Below are 20,920 nucleotides of genomic sequence, written 5' to 3'. Positions count from 1 at the left end.
ATAATCGATTCACTTATTTACATATGAACAGAAATTACACAAATCTGTGTGCAGTAACACACACACACACACACACACGCACACACATCATAGGAAAGGGGCGTGTGTGGGTGGGAGAACTGACCTCTGTGAAAGAACAGTCAGTATTATGTCAATAACAGCAGCCTGCATGTCATCCTGTCTGTCTCACCACCGGCTGCTGTATCATTTTAATTGGACAACTATCCCAGCAGACATGTGCCCTCATCCATTTCCAACTCATTGCTCTCTCTCTCACACACACACACACCAAGCCCCCACCACAGTGAATTCCTGGTTGATCCAATAAGGAAGTACCAAAAACCGAGTTCTCTGAGTATCTACTAGGGGCAGGTTTAATAATAGAGCAGTTTCTCATTGACCCCCATGTTAAACAGGCCGTTTTCAAAGCATAATCAAACCTATTGAAGGCATGGTACAAAAACCCATTCTGGTCTGTATGTTGAGCTCATATCTCCATGACAAAGTTAAAGTTTATGAATAGTTAGGGGTGTGGCCTCTTGGGTGACAGCTAGCCTCTGGCCCTCACTTCTCCTCTGAGGTAAACGTCAGCCAGATGGACGTATCTCCCTCCCCCCGACATCACATACATGCCCTTTTTTGGTAAGATGAAATTAGGCGGATGGGATGGCGACTCCCAGAGGTGAGGATGATTGGATCAAGTTAAAAGAACGGACCCCGACGGAGAGGCTATGTCCATTTTTTATACAGTCTACGACACACACACACACACGCACGCACGCGCAGCGCAAAAGCTGTGCAGAAAATTGCACTCAGACATTTCTTAGACTATAATAAGCAAGTCATTATGAAAAGATAGTACACAGTATGTATGGTAATTTCTGCCATTTGAAGAGTATAGAGCAGCTGACATCAATGTTAGGTGTGGTTACAGGTGCACCAAGGCACACTTCTGATCATACCCAAACACAGGTATCAGTCTTCTGGCTGTGGTCAAAGGGGGGCGGGGCCAGAGAGGGCAGCGAGTCATGCTTTTGTTTTTCAGCCTGCTGTAGCTGCAGTAAGTAAAAATTATTAAGAGTGAGATCTCTTCCTGCAGCTCTCCCTTTCATCTCTCTGCCCTCAGCCAATAAGAACTCTCTCTCTCTGAAATGACCTGTGACTGACCAAAGTATCCCATCACGGGTTGCATTTTCTAAAGTCTGAAAACAGAGCCAAGAGAAGGTACAGTAAGTCAAGTTTTTTCGCCCAACATTTAACTACAATATGATGAAAGATTAAGATTTTTTTTCTTCCAAACCACAACAAAAATAAACTGCCTACCCCAGGTTTAAAACTAGACTTGACTGCTAATACAATCTGAAGACCGTTTGGATTTTAACAATGCAATATTTTAACAATTATTTTAACAATAACTCTGTTTCAATAAAAACTACGAGCCTGGTCCTAACTTGCTTAAGATCAGACTTTAGAATGGACTTCGGAATTGGACTACGTCAGTTGCACCACCAAAACTTAAGTCCAGTCTTAACTATGCCCGGTCTTTGCGATGCACATTCATGTGAATGCCTATGTGACTACGGAAATACATCCTTAGAGGTTAAATATGTAGAATGAGCAGAACACCACTATCTAGTGTCTCAAGATCATAGTCGCAAAAAATAATTCCAGCAGTCGGGTTGCCAGGTTGGTCAGACCCAGCCCAGTAGCCTACAGGAGACCAGAGTCTGAGTGAGCCTGTTTGAACCAACCCCTCCAGCAAATCACACTACAAAAACAAGGATTCGAGGAGTTTGACTGACAGTTAGCATTAGCCGTTAGCATTAGCCGCTAGCATTAGCCGTTCCAGCTAAGTAAATATGAAAGTGATGTTAGCAATTAAGGAGAAACATAGCAATTTGGGCGTGGGTTTTAATGGTGTTTCTCTCCTTTCTCTCAGTCCATGGAGTGAATGCTCGGCCTATATTGACTCTGGTTGTTGCCCGTCTCCGCTCACTCAGCTTCTGGGACAAATAACGCCCCCTTCACTGAGGCTCCGAAGCAGCTGCAGGATTGGCAAACTCCATTTTACCCAGTGCCAGCCTACAGTAGCTGCACCCAACAACAGACAACCCTGGCAACCAGCAACGCCCAATGCTATTGGCTGCTACCATGGAAACACAATGGGACAGAAAGTCATTGTCAAACCCATCAAAAATTTAAAATATTAATTCAGACTTAATATATTTTTTTATGAAAAAGCATTCTGTACCCCTCAAAATGCCCTGTGGGTGTTTTAGTTTTTTTTTTAAATATAGCTTTAAATAAAGATTCTACATATTCAACCTTAAACAATTCCCCACTGTCTTGCTAATGTGTAGCTAATTATTTATCATTTGCTGCAATGTTATTATGAAGGATATGAGGAAAAGAAAAGGAACTTCACAGACATCGAGGTGAAAATTGAATAGAGCTGTACAGGAGAGGCCTGTGTGCTTGATTGACAGAAACCAGCAGGTTGAGCTCCAAGAAAAAGTAACAAACTTGGTTGTTGCTTACAACTTATGTGAGCTAAGCTAGCAAGCTAGCTTGATAACTCACTTTTCACTGGTGAACGTTTGTTTGCTCACACGTTCAACAAGCTAAGGTGAAGGACAAGAAGTGTGTTCATGTTTCTCAGTAAGCTAGATAAAAAGGAGATTTTAGCAGGAAAGCTAATGTTGGTTATTTTTCAGTGTTTGTGACTCTTGTGTTTTGTAACATTATCTAGCTGCTGTTATATGACATAGCAGAGATTTTATTTTACTCCTGCTCCTGACTAGGCGTAAGATCTGCAGCTCAAGGCTGGATTTCAAGCTTACAAGTGAAAAAAATTCTTATTTTGCATAAAAATGTATCATAATTTGCCTTATTCTGCAAAATATATATCATGTCTGGGGTAGGTCTATTTGGTTTGGTAACTTAACAGGGGTGCGTGTGTGTGTGTGTGTGTGTGTGTGTGTGTGTGTGTGTGTGTGTGTGTGTGTGTGTGTGTGTGTGTGTGTGTGTGTGTGTGTGTGTGTGTGCGTCTGTGCACACATATTATCAGAAAGGACGACTCGAAAAATCAGGAGATTTGGCAGTTTTTTGCTTGAAAAATGATGGAAACGTTTATCTAACTACCAAAATAGTTGCCGATTACATTTCTGATAGACTAATAAAAGCTGGGTATCTGGTTTAGGCAACCCTACAGGCTGATATCACACACGCATCCATGGTCACATAAATATATGCAACACAACCCCCTCACCCACCCCCATCCCACGCCTTAGCAGCTTTCACCCTCCTGGGCGACAGGCGTGGTCCCCCGGTGACGGCTGCCGGCGGGATGCCTGTCTGCGCGGGAAACCTCGCTGACCTTTTCCACTCACCCAATTTGCAAACTGTTTTGAGTTTTCTGTTTTATGTGCTGTTTTTTTTCCTTCCAAATCCTGCACTGTGTTTCCCACAGGAGCGCAGTGTAGGGAGTTTTATCCTCCCCCACCCCTCCCTCACCCTCATGTGATGTACCCCTTTCCTACCCTCTTTTGTAAAAGAATTTCCCCTCTGGGATGAATAGAGTACAATTGATTGATTGATTGATTGATTGAATAATCTGTTTGCAGTAATGTTGTACATTAGAGATGAACACATTTGTCAGTATAAGAATGTGGCATTCTCACATCGTTGTCACTGCTTCGCAGTTAAAAACTGTTGAAGTGTCTGAAAAAAAAAACGTATCTCAAATAGAATTCACGTTACTTATGTAATGTTGCACACCACCAGATCTCCCCTCAAGCTGAACAGCAGAGACAGCCAACAGACACTGAATAACACAGACATGGCAACATTTTGTGACTGCAGCTGAAGGTCCCACACTTTAATTATACTCTTCTGGGTGGGACATTTGACAAACTGAGTCCACAGAGATGGTCACTAATTCAGCGCCAGGTGATGGAAAGTGGCTTATGAGTAATATCCTGCAGCATCTGGGCAGGTGTGGATGAACAGGCACATGGAAGCAGCTTCAACTTAGTTACATTACTGCCATTCAAACCCTGCCCCCAGGCTGTGGCTGTAGCCCCACTCTATCCAGCTGCTGCTTCGTCCAACTAACACATTCGTCATCGTCATCATCTTCTCGGTGTGGCCAGTTGATTTTTTTTTCTTGTTTTACTATTCTAGTTTCCTGTGGTAGTTTCTCAGGCTTACGCTCATACTGTCATTGAAACAGAATGACTCCCTTAATTACAACACTCTGTACATAATATAATACGTAAGCTGATTTTGTTCTGTTTAATTCTGCTGCTATAGGCCTGGTCTGCTGGCGGATAATACTGTTCCTGATTCACTCCAGACTACATGCTGTTTGGTTGATGAATATATATATATATATATATTGACTCCTCAGTCTGGACTACCTCTAGAGGTTCTCCAGAGCAGCACATTATTTGTCTGTGCATTACAAAACTGGTACAAATCACCAGCGAACAATTAATCTGTCACTATCACAGGAGGCCTTTGACGTCATGGTTACAAACACAGACATGGTTACAAACACAAACAAAAAGAGTTTTATAGTAAAATAAAAAAGAAAGCTGTACAAATATTCTCTCATTTGATCTACACTGTGTTCAGACTCAGTGTTTCCCCTACCATAGGGGGGTGCCCGACACGACAGCATGTAAATTCTGTCTCTACATAGTCTCGTGTTTCCATCTCTCAGAAAAATCACAGCGTTGGAGATTCACTTGTTCAAAGGTCATTTGTTAAATTGTTTGGGAAGAGGCTCCACTCCTAACGGGTAAAAGGAAACTGAAACTTATTAGAGATCCTTTATTATTTAGTTTGAAAAGAGTGTTCCCTCCTACAAAAAATAACTAAAACAGAATTAAACACAATGAAATTCTTTCTTTATTTTGTTGAGTTTGAAACCAAAAAGTGATTTTGATTTAACTTTGTTCTGTTTCTGTTGGAGAACATTATTTGGATTTTTTGGACAATTATTTCAACGACATTTTCTGATGCCGAGTGTAGTTCATTGTGCAATACACTGATTTAAAATGAAATAGGTTTGCATTGTGGCTCTAATTATTGCTTGCCTCCCTAATCAATATTGGAGCCAATATCCAATCCGGGTATGTGCATCTCTAGTTGACACTGAAAACCTGTGTAGGGCGACTTTTTTTCCACACAGAAAATTGATTAGGAATCAATAAGGGAATCAATTAAGAATCAGACCGATATGCAGAATACCTACTAGCAAATCTTACTAATTTCCATCCCTACAAGCAACTACTGTATGTATGTGAGAGTGAGCGGTAGGGAAGAGACTCCACAGCGATTGTCTGAAGTGACGTCAGTTACTGATGATGTCAGTTATCCAGGGAAACATTTCTTACAAAAGTTCAAAAGTGACATATGTAAATTGCTCTTTCTGTGAATTGCATGCGAGATGTAAAATGGAAAATGATTGATATTTTTATATCTGGCAACACTCAAATTTGAGATTGTTACTGTAAAAATATTGTATTTGGTTGTTATGATAAATGGAAAAATATTTATTTCCTTATTAATCTAATTTTACCACTCACCTCCATTTGCATACAAAAAACACTTAATTCTTTGTATTTATGAATGAAATGGAACTAAATGTGTTGATGATTTCTTCCCCCAAAAAACAATAAAGCTATCAAAACAATGACTGTTGTTGACTGTGTATATTTAACATTTTTAAAGCTGCAGCAAGTAAAAAGCAAAAGCAAAAAAAAAAACCTTGAAAATTTTTTGAAGCAGAGTGAGATTTCTTCCTGCAACTCTCCCTCTCCCCTCTCTGTCCTAAGCCAGCAGGATCTCTCTCGCTGTCTGAAATGATGATTTCCAGGTCACAGGAAGAGTGAGGACACATAGAAGCATTAAGTTAGTGTGATGGAAAGCAGCCAAAGATTGTAGATAAGAACCAGGAAGTGGGCATAGGGGTGGGCGATATGAAGAGATTAGATGGTGGAGGATCAGAACGTGTTGACGATCTGCAGTTGTCACCGGTTAAAGTGTGATGACCCTGACCTCTGTTTCTATTACAGCCACCCGAGGGTTTTGTCTCTCGAATGTAAATGACTGATGCTGTCATTTTTCATGTCTCCACAATGAGCAACACACCACCATGCAGACAGGCACTGTACATGGCAGCTAAGTTTTCTACTATAGAAAGTCTCTGTTTCTCTCTCACTCTAAAATTTTCTCTATCCTCTTGTTAGAATGGGCTCTATGAGATACAAGTCATATCAAAGCACTTGTACATGTATGCCACTGACATAACACACTCGGCTCTTTCTTTCTCCTCTCCACACGCAGACACACAGCTCTAACTCCAAATGCCACCAAATCAAGTCAGCACTGACTGTCACTCTGTGTCACTCTGCTGCGCTTCACTGCCTCACACATACACTGTATATTTTCTTTATTTTATCAATGTAAATATTAGTATTAGGCCTTAAAGCAACAAGCTGGTCAAAAAACAATCCTTGTTGAATGAACAAACCTGTGAACCAGCGGTTTTCACTCAATTATTGGACTAAAGTAAAGTTTGAGGCTCCTGTCCTTTACTTGAGTATTTTATTTCCATGCTACTTTATACTTCTGCTCCACTACAAATCAGTGGAAATATTCTACTTTTTACTCCACTACATTTATCTGATTACTTCAGTTACTAGTTACTTTACCAGGCTGACAAGCACTTATGAAACATTAGTTTATTCATCTGAAACTGGACTGACACAAATGAAGTAACATAAATGCAGAGTAGCATGATTTTTATCAACTTCTCCTCTTTACACTCAGATATGGCTGCAGAGTAAACACAGGCTTCACAGAGACAGAAATAAAAACTTCTCTGTCCATTCTCTGGTGAATTGGTGGTTTTCTGTGTCAATCTTTCTTTTTTTTCAGAGTAGAAAGAGACATTGCGGTGGTGATATAACTATGGATTTAAAACGATTAAAACAACAACAGAGCGGGGCTGGGGGAGCTGCTGCCAAGAGGATTCAGAAACCCACGAAGAAGAGCGTAGTGGGAGCGTGCGTAGCGTTGTGGCAGTGTGCCTACAGGGAGCGCATGGAGCAAGTCTCCCAGTGCGCTGGGATTTGACGTGCTGAGACGTAGCGCTGAGATACAAGAAAGGACAGCGGTCATGAAGCGTAACCGTGACAAGCGTACCGAACGGGATGGATTTTTTTTTATAAACCGTTCCACCCCCAATATATACAGTAGTTAAACACGCTGGTCTGACCTGATGTTTCTACTGAGTTTGTTTCATGCTCTCTGTTGTTTTGTAGCATCTTCGAGAAACAAAATGTAGCGTTGAGAACAGTGACATCTCACTGCCGGTCAGACTAACTGCTAGTTTTGGGTGGTGTTCTTTTCTTTAGTCCTGTAGACCTCCAACCTAAGGTTAGGGAAAGCCTGTGAATGTTCTCCTTTGTCCAGGTCATAGTTATCCCCAAAGCAATTTCCTGAGAGAGGGAGTGAAAAGCAACTGGACTCCAGTTGCTTTTGACTGAAATTGCTTTGGGGATAAGTGATTGATGGGAAAGTGCTGTTATTGTTGAGAAAGCATCAAACATTCATTTGAGATAAATGAGATGAGAGGATATCCAGTTGTTCCCGTTTGCTCAGCTCTGTTGAATTGTATTTACGCTGGGATTTTTCTATCATTACTTAATGCCGTTGCTAATCACGCAATTCTGTCCATTAAAGAACGATACATTTGATGTCAGCTGTGGCAAAAAGACATTCCTGTCTGTTACTCTTTTTAATATTACACTTGATATAGGCTATTTGTATTTGGCTATTTGTCACTTTGGATTCATGTTTATTAACGGGTCTGCCTACAGTAAAGAAAATCAATAAAAGTATTTTTAAATTGATATTTTGAGTAATTTCTTAAGTAAGTAGCAATGTAAATACTGACATAATGTAGAGCAGAGGTTTGATACGAAGTGCCACTGTCATATCAACGTCTACCGAGCCCGCTCCGTTGCTGTGAAGAAGCTAGTAGCCAGTCAGAGGCAGAGTAGGGCGGGCAAAGTAGTGACGTTCAAACAGCTTCATGAAGTTGAATGAAGTTTTTTCTACTAGATGGCACTCACTGTTCAGCAAAGGGTTGAAAGCTCACTGAATCACCACTCCTTGAGCCTTTTTTCTTTAAACCAAGAGCTCAATCATGTGGCTTCATAAAATAAAGAAAGGGGAAAAGGAAAGGACAAGGAAAAAATCCGTAAATAAAAGGCAGTGCACTTGCCAATGGCTGTCAAAGAGTCATTTGGATGAGAAAGCAGCACATTTCTCCCAAAACTTCTTGCACACCTTTTGCTCGTGTGCCATTGGTTAAGCTGCTGCGTGCCAAAGGTGGCACCCATGCCCAAGGTTGCTAGGGCTGTGACTTTTGCCCAAAAATTATATTCGAAATTTGTTTGTTTATTAATATTAATATTTGAATATATTTGAATATCTATTCATAATATTTTGAGCATTAAATATCTTCATTAAGACTTTACGAGATGACTGTTTTTGATTTAAAGTCCAGGCCTCTTAAGTGTCATGCATTGAACGTGATAGTCACTCTTTACGGTCTTTGGTCACCCACTCCTGCCACACATTGTATTTCTCACACGGAAAAACTATGTACAACATGCTACAACTCCCAAAAGTCTCTTTGCTCTCAATGTGGAAATGGCAGGAATCAAGAACTGCCACTTACCTGCAGCCAGCCAATCAAAAAAAAAGAACGGGGTTATACAACAGCCAATCAGAAAATAGCACTATTGTATCTGGGTAAGATTTAACCCAACAACCAATGAAAGAAAGCAAAGTTATCCTGGTATTAGTCACGTGATCTAGGAGCTCCGAGCATCACTTTGAGCACAGGGTAAGTCATCTCCTGTTTATTAATGTGACATTACAACAAATTCACAACTTGAATGCTGTTAGAGAATGTTGTCCAGAAAATTAGCATCAATTTTTAAAAGCTGACTTAAACCATGGACAAAAAACACCCCATTCCTGACAGTTCCTGACTGACGCTAATGTCAACTACAGGAGCCCAGATGGACAATAATAGCCTAGCTAAGGAGCTTGCCATTCACAACTTCACCAGGCGTGAAAAATTGAAAACGTTTACAAGCAAACACATTTACAGAAAATAATGTCCATAACAGGTTCAAATATAAAGGGCTGCCTAATATTTGTTCGAACATTATTATTATTATTTTTTTAATATTCAAATTTTATTTAAATACTGAAGTTCGGAGTCAAAGCCTTAAAGGTTGCTGACCCCTGATGTAGAGTAAGCCTGTTATTGCTCACTGGCTTAATTGACATTCTTTACTTCTTCTAACCCCACCCACAAGCCTTTCCTCACATAGTGGATTGTTTGAATTAACCACACGTTCTCTGTGTTTAAAACAGCAACCGTAGTGGAGCACCACAGTCTGATGTGCAGGGCTACCCAGTACTTTGACAAGTGACACCAAGAAGCCGTGACAAAACATCCGTATGTGACGACTTGGGATGATAACGGGTTGGAGCAACACACGAAGGCACAAATACAGATCATAGTGGCGTCCAGACAGACAGCACAGGCAGCCAGCAGCAAGCAACCAACTCACAGCACACATGAAATGTTCATCAGCCGTGCACAGCTCACTCACATCTCTCTCACTTGGCTTAACAAATCGGCTCTGTGCAAACAATTTTTCAGGTCCATGAAAATGTCAGACTCATGAAAGCTTTACAATATTGAGTTGACTCTACTGAGGGCAATTTACAGAACATTATACTCAAGTGATTAAATCAAAGAGTGAGGTCAAAAGAAATATGTTTATGCTCATTTTGGGGAAAACTACAATCACTTTGATCCATCAATTATATTCAAATTAAGACTTGCTCTACAATAAGTATTGTGTGCCAGTTACACTGAAGAAGAGCAAGAAGAGAAAGTCGGCTCATAGAGAGAGATGAGCCGTTTCATTATTTCAACATTGTATCTTGTCAGTTGGAATGAAGCTCAGGCGATTGCTATATTTGCATGGTTTTAGACAAAATCTAATTTAACATTACTTCCCAAAAGAAAGAAGTTCAGTGGTTGGATGTTCAAGAAAATCCATCAAAGCAACATGTGAGAACAGTCTAAAACAAAGAGAATCCATGAAAGGAATAAAACAAAAAAAGCTGAGCATCGCCGTCTATAAGTGCTGTGCTGCAACACAGATTTATAAAACATGTAAGTCTGAATGGACCATTGGCTTCATACATGCTGTGGAACTAGTTACTAGGAACGCATTCAAGTAATGATTAATATACTTTCACCAGTAACAAGTACTGTAACAAATTACTAATACAATTTCAGTAATAATATAACAGTAACCCCCCACGATAAATAACTAGTTACAACTCGCTTTTGTTCTCCCCTACTGATTTGAAATCCCATAATGCAATCACATCCTGGGATTGAATCAGTTTCAAGCAGGTGATCTTTTCATCCAGCCTGTAACTTGGTTTCATGAGTGCAGCCTTAGCTGAGCTTACCAGTGATTACCCTGACCTTCAGAGGGGCACATATGAAGTCAAGTTTGAGGAAAAAGGACGCAATTACCAATTTTGTGGGAATGGGGAAATTAATCATAATTCTTAGATATTTTAACTGATTCATGAAGCAGTAAATATGAAATTACTTGACAAGGTATAATTATATGCCAATATAAATAATATAATTCTTTAAAACCCTTTATTTTGTCATGTGTGAGCTAAATTATCTACACCACTGAGCAGTAATGATCAAATCAGCCCAAAACTGCTTGGTGATGGGAACCTGTTACACGAGCCAGAAGTCAAAGAGAAGATCAGTTTGTAGCTAGGTCCAGTTGCATATTCTAGCCATAAATCTGTATTTGGTGTTAAAGACCTGTAAGTCTTTTACCTCACACAAATGAAAAGTAAAACATTCAATTCAATAGGAGATTCTTTAAAAGCAGCAGACACCCTGAGGATATAAACCACCCCCTGCTCTCGATCTATCTATCCATTCATCCATCCATCCATCCATTCATTCATGTCCCACCAATCTGAGCAGACAGGAGTTCCCAGCAGGTGCGTAGAGAACCACCAGGCTGCCTTTCAGCTGTTCTGTGTCCAGCCCCCTCAGCTGGATCCTGGTCCCCCCACCGTCGCTGCTGCCTCCCTCTTCCCTGCAGCCATCTGAGGCCGCAATCTTGCCTGTCTCATTGGGCCGGCACCGATGCCAGCTGGGGTAGCCGGCGCAGCAGCCGGTTGGGAGCCACTCCAGACTCATGGCTAGCAGAGGAGCTTCCTCAGTGCTCCTGTGAGAGGAGCGGCTGTGGTCCCCCTGCCCTGTCAGACCCACAGCCCTGACTAGCAGAACCCTGCTTCTGCATGGTCTGGCTCAGTTTAGGTGGTTTAGATGGCATCACAACCAAAGTCATCTTCCCACAGGAGTGAGTGCTTAACCTTCCTGCCTGTGTGTCCTACCTCCAATCTGGATAAGCCTGTGCAGCGGAGGATTAGTCTAGCTCTGGGAGGGAGGAGAGACTAAAAATAACAGCAGACTTACAGCGCCTCCTCCACCTCCAATTGCTCCCGTCCCGCGGAGAGTCCTGAGCACTCGCACCGCGCTCCTCCACTTCCTGCACAGGCCAGATGACATGGTCAGGTAGGAGCGGGATCCACAGGTTCAAAGGGAGAGATGGGCTGGAGAACTCCACAACAGAGCACTATGCCTGTCCTCCCTCCTCCCTATGTCTGTCACCCTGCGCACTATCCTGCTGCTCTTTCTCTCTCCCTCTCTGCCACACACACACACACACACACACACACACACACACACACACACACACACACACACACACACACACACACACACACACACACACACACACACACACACACACACACACACACACACACACACACACACACACACACACACACACACACACACACACACACACACACACACACACACACACACACACACACACACACATCTCCTAACTATGTTCGCTCCATAAAAGAAGCACATATAAATTTAGTTACTGTTATTTCTAAATGTGTGTTATCATTGGGCATCATTATCTCAGCCAGGTGTAAGCCTGGAAGGAGGTCATGCGTTTGTGTGTGTGTGTGTGTGTGTGTGTGTGTGTGTGTGTGTGTGTGTGTGTGTGTGTGTGTGTGTGTGTGTGTGTGTGTGTGTGTGTGTGTGTGTGTTTGTGTGTGTGTGTGTGTGTGTGTGTGTTTGCGCCTCTGTCCACAGCTAATCTCACATACTACTGGACCCACCAGTCTAATATTTCTTATGCACATTAATGACTCTATGCTCAAGAACCTCCTGTGGTTACAGTGATTCACAATTTTTTCTTCACAGATCTATTTTATTGACACCTCAGTTGCCTGCTGACTCCCTCCTCTTTACTGGCTGGTAGGAGCAGCAAGTTATCAATGACTGCTTCATTACACTGAAAGAGGAGGGGGCCCTGTAGTTATAGCTCACCTGGTAAGAGTGTTATCCCCATTGTCATTGACAATGGGGATAACACTTTTTTGTACCGGTCAAATGACATTGTCATTGTACAAAAGGAAATAGTGATTGATAGTTGATTGTTAGTTGTTATGGTGACGCAGCTCTGGAGACATTATCTGGAGCTGTGGAGAGCGAGGAAGAGGGAATGTTCAGTAGCGGGTCAGCTCACCGTCTATTTAGTCTGAATTAATATTTAAACATTTTTGACAGGTTTAATGATGACTTTCTGGCCCGTTCTATTTCCATTGTAGCAGCCAATAGTGTTGGGCATTGCTGGTTGCCAGGGTTGTCTGTTGTTGCTACAGAAACAAGAATCATTTTGATTTGAGAGCTAGCTAATGGATTACACAGCACTCAAAGCAAGACTTCCAGCTGAAGACTGGCTAACGTTAAATACTGTTGTCAAATTAACTGATTAGTCCAAATTAGTGGTTCCCCTGTTTGATTCATCACTGACATGGAGCAGGCTGATCACTGACACACTCAACAACAAACCTGGCAATCCGACTGCTGGAATTATTTTTTGTTGTTGTGACCAAGACCACGAGACACTAGATGGCGGTGTTCTGCTTATTCTCCATATTCAACCTTTAAGTTAGTACACATAAAACTGTCTGCCACTCTGACCGTTCTGCTAAATTGATTTGAATGAGAATGCCCTTTCTATACGCTTTATTTCTATGGTTTCCACATATAAATATGTCCTTACTGCAGTGATCCGTGTTGGATTCCGACCCATGGTCCGTGGTGTTTTACACAAATACTGTATATCACTAACACCAATGGTGGACAGACGCCTGAGTACTGATGAAGTATTTTGTGGGGGATCCGGCATGTGTGCTCAGTCACAATGTGTGGCTCTACCAGCAGGGACAGCAGAGTGATATTCTACTCTTCTTTGTTGAGGGTAGAGGGAGACACACCTGCAGAAAGACCTGCACTCTACTGACTATTTTTATTTTTTTAAGTATTTGAGGAAATTTCTGATGCGTGAAACATGCGCATAGCAATGGTTTGTCACCCATGTGAAAATGTTTGTGAATCAGGATTGTTCTTAAATTAGATGATATAGATTATTATCATAGATAATAAGCAGCAGGCCCCTGGGCTCAGGCTGCTACACTTACCACTTGGTCCAATGAAGGCCTGTGCACAGTTTATAGCCTACAAAAGACCTCTCAAAATACTGGACAAAAAGCCTATGAGGAAGTATAACCTTTGGTCCATCTTGCTATAATATACAACATGACTCTGGCTGATGAAGTGATTTGTAAAGAGCAAGCTAGCATTATAGTAGATGTGATTGTATTTCATTTTACAGCATTATACCAAAATGATGACGGTCAATGATGTTCATTCTATCAAGTGTGGATGCTGACTGCAGTTCACTAACAGGGTTTTATGAAAGGTACATGAAGAACCACAGGATTATAGATAAATAGATTTTACCAGATGAAATGACCAAACCACATGCTCTATCATGATATATATATATATATATATATATATATATATATATATATATATATATATATATATTGTTATGGAGATATGAAATTACCTAGATCGTGATGAAAGATTTTGGAAACATTGCCCAGCCCTAAATCAAGCTTTACCAGCCAATAAACATATTGACTAATTGCTACTGTCAGTTAAGCAGTTAAAAACATTATAAAAAAAAAGAAATGTGGGATAAATAACTGAGGCTTGTAATCATGCATGTATTGCCTCATATTCTACATCACCGGCCAAACTGGCTAGTAAGTTATTACTGCATTTGGCGGGTTGGCGGGTTTGAATTTAGAACCCTGGTCACATCCTGCACTAGGTTGAAGTCTCGCCCCATGATAATGCGATGACTGTTAGCGTTTGGGATTTTGGAGAATAGCCTTGTAAAAAACTGTTCATCGTCCTAGATGGGCACATAAACCGAAACTAAAACCACTGGTGTGTTCTGAAGTGGGCCTGAAACTATGACATAGCGGCAGTCAGTATCTAGGATAACATTTGTCGGCTCAAACAGGACCCTTTTATGAATGATGATAGCTGCCCCTCTAACTCTATCTGTAAATTTCTACGAATTGGCTGAAGGTCGCAGACACCAACACACTGAACAAACTGATCAGAAGGGCCGGTGATGTGGTGGGGGAGGAGCTGGACACCCTGACGACCGTCAGGAGGATGCTGTCCAGGCTCCAGTCTATCCTGGACATGTCTCCCACCCTCTCTACGACACACTGACCCAGCAGGGGAGCACCTTCAGCAGAAGACTCCTCGCAACCAGATGAACCACAGAGCGCCACAGGAAATCTTTCCTGCCTGTGGCCATTAAACTATATAAGGCATCCCTTGGAGAGTCTGTCACCCCCTCTCTGTAATTCAGACTCAATCCTAAACAATCTGTTCATTAGTCTGGTATTTTTTATATATGTATATATATATATATATATATATATATATATATATATATATATATATATACACACACACACACACACATATATATATATATATTTTTTCTTTCTAATATATATATGTTGTGTGTATAATTTTTGTTGTTTGTATATCTGGAGTTTTGTAAAAAAAAAAAAAAAAAAAAAATTTCCCCCTGGAACTATTTAAGTATTTCTGATTCTGATTCTGATTCTTAACACTTAATATTCATGCTAATATGTAACCTGATAGATAGAGATGTGTGATAGTGTTCCAAACTTCATGTTTATGGTTTGGGTTTGTTGGTTCAAGCAGCAAAATGATAACATACAATAACTGAAGCTAGAAAAGTAAATCGAGAGGCTCCCTGCCTTCAGACCCACACTGATCCTTTAAAATGGATGACACACCAGGGTCTGCTCTCAGGTAGGTCCTTCAATAATTCATACATCAAAAGTGCACACTAAGACGTACAGTCATTTGGCATCGGAAATACACACTCATCCTCTTTTCCACTGCAGATACAGTAGTGTGCTCCTTCATGTGTTTATGGCTCAGTGACATCACAAAGATCCACGGATGAGATTAGCAAAAGCTATCAAGCAAGTTTTTTCAGAGTTAGAGAGTATGCCTTCTCTGAAATAAAATGGCACCGGAGGCTTTTCTCGGAGAAAAAGATGCAAATATCCTTAACTGACATGTTTACTTTCTGAACTTTTTCTGACGCTCTGTTAGTACGTCATGCGCTTCTTGATATGATTGGTTGATTTGGCTCGTATGTTGGTGATAGACGGATGGTTTATCCAATCAGCAACCAGTATTTTCCCCCCTTCCAGCAAAATCTCCAAAGAAGAGTTCCTAGATGGATATGCTGAGAAAATGAGAATCATGTGAATCAATCCATCTGGAGGAGTCAGGTTAGGGTACACCTGGGGTCGCCAGACAATCACCGCCCTAAAGACATGCCAATAAACCAATCATTGCGAACTACAGACAGTGACGAAGATTTCTTATTACCCATCCTGTTTGATTCAGAGGGTAGCAGGAAGTTATGGTTGAATATGTAAACGAAACCACCGTGTCTTAACAGCACGTGAGCCTCAGACTATCATGCCGCATCAACGCAGCGGCGTCACTTCACAGAGGCCGCCTGCTGCCAAGACCTGCCACACTCACAAAGTTTGCACAGACAAGGTACACAGATCAGGTGGTAACAAAACAAACCACCTAAACAACAGCATCTTAAAACGGTGAGGAGAGCAGCCACACCACAGCCAGCAGAGTTAAGTGTCCACTGTATTTGGCTCATTGATTCAAATCTGTTCAGGAAGGCTCTTTGGCCTAAATGCTATATATAAATATATAATGTTATATATGTTGTTATATATATATATATATATATATATATATATATATATATATATATATAATGTTAGTAACTTGCAAAATAATTAAAAATCAATTTAAAAAAAACATGATAATCGTGATTTTACTGTAAAAAAAAATTGTGATATGATATTTTTGCCCACCCCTAACACACTTTATATTTATACTTTATGCAGCAAGGTTTCCAAAAAAATGCTCTTACTACAATGAATACAATTTGACTAATTGAATCAGTCTCAGATTTCCAGTCAGACCGAATTCAAGACTGTTTATGGACCCCAGTATGCAGAATTATTATAATTATTATAATATTATAATAGCCAAAATAACACATTTGTACTTCAGTAGAAAAACTGCACGCTTTATATCCAAACCCTCTGGTTTATCATAAATGGACATTTTCATTTACATATCTTGATGTCAGAGGTCAAGGGACCCATTTGAAAATGGACATGCCATATTTTCCCTCGCCAAAACTTCTACCTTTTGAACAAAGTCTTCTAGCGCCTCTTTAAGATCTCTGGGTCTCTGAGGGTTGAAAAAAAACTTGAGCTTTTCTGAAATGAGATAATTGGGGTGATGAGGGTTCACAACTCTGCCTCTCTTTGCAACAGTCGTGTTATTATCAGTGGTTCATAATGAAATATGGTGAGACTGTTTAAGTCAAGGATGAAATGAGGCTGCAGATCAACTATTGTTCAAAATACTACATGGTAAAATACAATAAGTATTTACAACCTATCTAATGCTGTATGACATTTTAATGTTGGCTTAGGACCAACAAAATGGATGAAAGCAGCAGCAGGCATGGACACAGGATGTCGGTTTACATTGGCTGTCTGGATAAATGGACACTCTACACATGTGCAATAAATTCTGAAGTACTGACTGTCTGGTCAGTGAAGTGATATGAGTGGTATGGCAGTGAAAACCTGAACACAACCAATCGTCCTCTTTTTTTCCCCACTCAGCTGGGTAAAAAAATAACATAATGGCACAGCAACTGCCCCCTGATTGTCCAAAAGAAACTTAAACAGGCACCAAGAACTTGATGCATGGAAAAACACAGCTCAGGAAATGCACCTCACTATTCACCTGATTTATGGCAACAAGAGATAATTGGTGACCAATCACAACTGAGAACAGCTTTCTTACAAGATTCAAGCTCATGAGGGACAAAAAAGAGACAGCAACACAGAGGAAACGTGCCCAAGTCGGCACTCCGTAGCTCTATAGGACTATTGGCACACTGTTAACATCAAAGCACAGCATCAGTGTCAACTATACCCCTACTCAGTACAGCACAATTATTGAATAACCCAAATAAAGGAGAATTGTTTGCCACCAGTTGTAAAAAAAAAAAACGGCAGCCTCTGTATGACAGCTGTCTGTCTGTCTGCTTTGATCACACTGAGAAAGTGGGTCACTGCAGGGTAAAATAGGGTAAAATAAGAAGACAACAGAAGTTTGATATCTAAGAATGAGTGGAGCTATTAATTTATTCCATTACTAGGAGCTCCAAGTTTCAAAGACAGCTGAGATGGAAGAGTGATTTGTCACTATATAATGTAGTGAATGCACCTTTTATACATATATATATATATATATATATATATATATATATATATATATATATATATATATATATATATATTGAGTGTACTGGTGTTCAGCACAGAGAAGTAGAGTATGAGTTGTTCAGGAAGTAGCTTTGATGTAATTAGCAGCTAATTAAGTGAGTGTCAGTGAGGACCCGGAGTGCTACTTTGCTGTGAACTACATGTTCACACATGGATTCAACACAATGACACATGATGTATAAATAACTTGGTATATGGAATGAAGATAGAGACAAAATCAACTCGCTTGGTACCAATCTTTCTTCAAACCCAGGAACCTTAGAAACAACTGTACGACCTGATATTCTTGGACTGCTTTTCTACAGTTGACCTTAACAAATTAACCTCCACTATTTCAGCATCAAAGCCTTCTACTTGTCTCCTAGACTCTATTCCAACTAGGTTACTTAAAGAAATGTTACCTTTAGTTAGCACTCCTGTATTAGTTATGATTCACATGTCTTTATCAGCAGGTTATGTACCACAGTCTTTTAAAGTAGCTGTAATTAAACCTCTTCTCAAAAAGCCCAGTCTTGATCCAGAGGTTCTAGCCAACTATAGACCTATAGCCAACCTTCCGTTTCTCTCCAAGATCCTCGAGAAATTATTCGCCAATCAGCTGTGTGACTTTTTACATAATGAGTTATTTGAGGACTTCCAGTCAGGATTTAGAATGAATCATAGCACTGAGACAGCACTTGTAAAAAAATACTAACAACCTTCTAATAGCTTTAAACAAAGGACTTGTCTCTGTATTTGTTTTACTAGATCTTAGTGCTGCCTTCGACACTATTAACCATCACATCCTGCTACAGAGACTGGAGCATCTAATTGGCATTAAAGGAACCAGATTAAGCTGGTTTAAGTCCTATTTATCAGATAGATCTCAGTTTGTACATGTTTATGACAAATCCTCCATGCACACTAAAGTTAGTTACGGACTTCCACAGGATTCTGTCCTGGCCGATTCTGTTCACCTTATATATGCTTGCCTTAGGAAATATTATAAGGAAGCACTCCATAAATTTTCATTGTTATGCTGATGATACACAATTATATTTGTAAACCAGAAGAAACTGATCAGTTAGATAAACTTCAAATGTGCATTAAGGAAATAAAAAGCTGGATGACCTGCAATTTTCTGTTGTTAAACTCAGATAAAACTGAAGTTATTGTACTTCGAAAGGCCTCCGAAAGTCAATAGCTAAAGATATTGTTACTCTGGATGATGTTGTGTTGTCCTCCAGCACCACAGTAAGGAATCTGGGTGTTATTTTTGATCAGGATATGTCCTTCAATTCTCACATAAATCTAACAACAAGGACTAAATATTTTCACCTGCGTAATATTCTGAAAATTATGAACATTGTATCTCAGAAAGATGCAGAAAAACTAGTCCATGCATTTGTTACTTCTAGGCTGGACTATTGCAACTCATTATCAGGCTGCTCCAATAAGTCTGTTAAGAGTCTCCAGTTGGTCCAAAATGCTGCAGCTCGTGTACTAACTAAAACAAATCGAAGAGAACATATTCCTCCTGAATTAGCTTCTTGAATTTAAAATCCTTCTCCTTACCTACAAAGCTCTTATTGGTCAGGCTCCGTCGTATCTTAAAGAGCTCATAGTACCGTATTACCCGACTAGATCGCTGAGCTCTGAGAATGCAGGGCTACTTGTCGTTCCTAGAGTCTTCAAATATAGAATGGGAGGCAGAGCCTTCAGCTACCAAGCTCCTCTCCTGTGGAACCAACACCCAAGTTTTATTCGGAAGAGGAACACTGTCCCCATATTTAAGAGTAAACCCAAAACTTTCCTTTTTGATAAAGTTTACAGCTAGGGCTTACAATCCCTTAACAATGTTATTATTTTTAATGATTTTGTTCTTAATAATGCTGCTATAGGCCTAGTCTGCCGTGGGATAATACTTTTCCTGATACTCTGAGCTCCTCTCCTCTCTGTCTGTATCATTCATGTCTCATCAATGCATGATACTAATTCACTTCTTCCCCGGAGTTCTTTCTGCTTTGTCGTCTCGCAGGTCTCTGCTGATCGTGGTGGTGCCTGCTGCCGTGGTCCTGCATGACGCTTCCTGCTACTATTATAATCTATAACCTTAGCTGCGCTTGTTTCTACTATTCTGCTTTATTAACTGCCATGACATATGTCAGTAGTCTGAATTAGATAGAAAGTACATAAAAACCTATTATGAAGCTGAAAAGTTCTGAATATGAACACTTTACTGTCATACAGTAGTGATGCTATGATGCAACAAATTAAAAAGGATTTCAGGTGAAAAAAATCTTTCAGCCATGGGTTTCGCTAGCCACATAATTCATGTAAAAATCACGATTTTTACATGAATCAATTTTTTTGTCCACCCCTACCTGCTTCAATATCAATCATGGCTGTCCAGCTCTCTAAATACTGTAAAATCTCAGATAAAGTCTAGGTAATAGAGTCATGGCATACTGGCCACTCTGCTGCTCTTTAGTTTTAATGAATCTCAACACTTCCTGTTTCACATTCTATCCCACCAAAAAATAAAAGTCTTTGTATGAAGTTTAATTTCTAATAGCTTAAAGGCAGGGACATATTAAGGCTCTGATATCTAGTTGGTGTGTTCTGGCCTCAAAAGTGAGTACGACGTGACTGTGGAAATGGACATTACACTGTACTGAAGAGCAAATTAAAAAAGGACAAGCCTTCTAACCAAAACAAGGTCAAACCATAAAGTTAAGTCACATTTGTTAAAAGGTTGAATATGGAGAGTGAGCAGAACACCGCCATCTAGTGTCTCAAAATCGTAGTCAAAATGACAAAAAAATAATTCCAGCAGTCAGGTTGCCAGGTTTGTCAGACCCAGCCCAGTAGCACAGGAGACCGGAGTCAGTTT

At 40.3% G+C, this 20,920-nt stretch overlaps 1 protein-coding gene across 2 annotated transcripts in view; it reads right to left on the bottom strand.

Annotated features, from left to right (window-relative positions):
- Nucleotides 1-20,920, bottom strand: part of tjp2b (tight junction protein 2b (zona occludens 2)) — a 123,938-nt gene that overhangs the window by 68,167 nt on the left and 34,851 nt on the right. The gene's annotated exons all lie outside the window — the stretch shown is intronic.

This window comes from Echiichthys vipera (assembly GCF_963691815.1).
Source record: "Echiichthys vipera genome assembly, chromosome: 4".
NCBI lineage: Eukaryota > Metazoa > Chordata > Actinopteri > Perciformes > Trachinidae > Echiichthys > Echiichthys vipera.
Note: the sequence above shows the minus strand (reverse complement) of the source record. Positions and strands in the feature narration are given on the sequence as shown.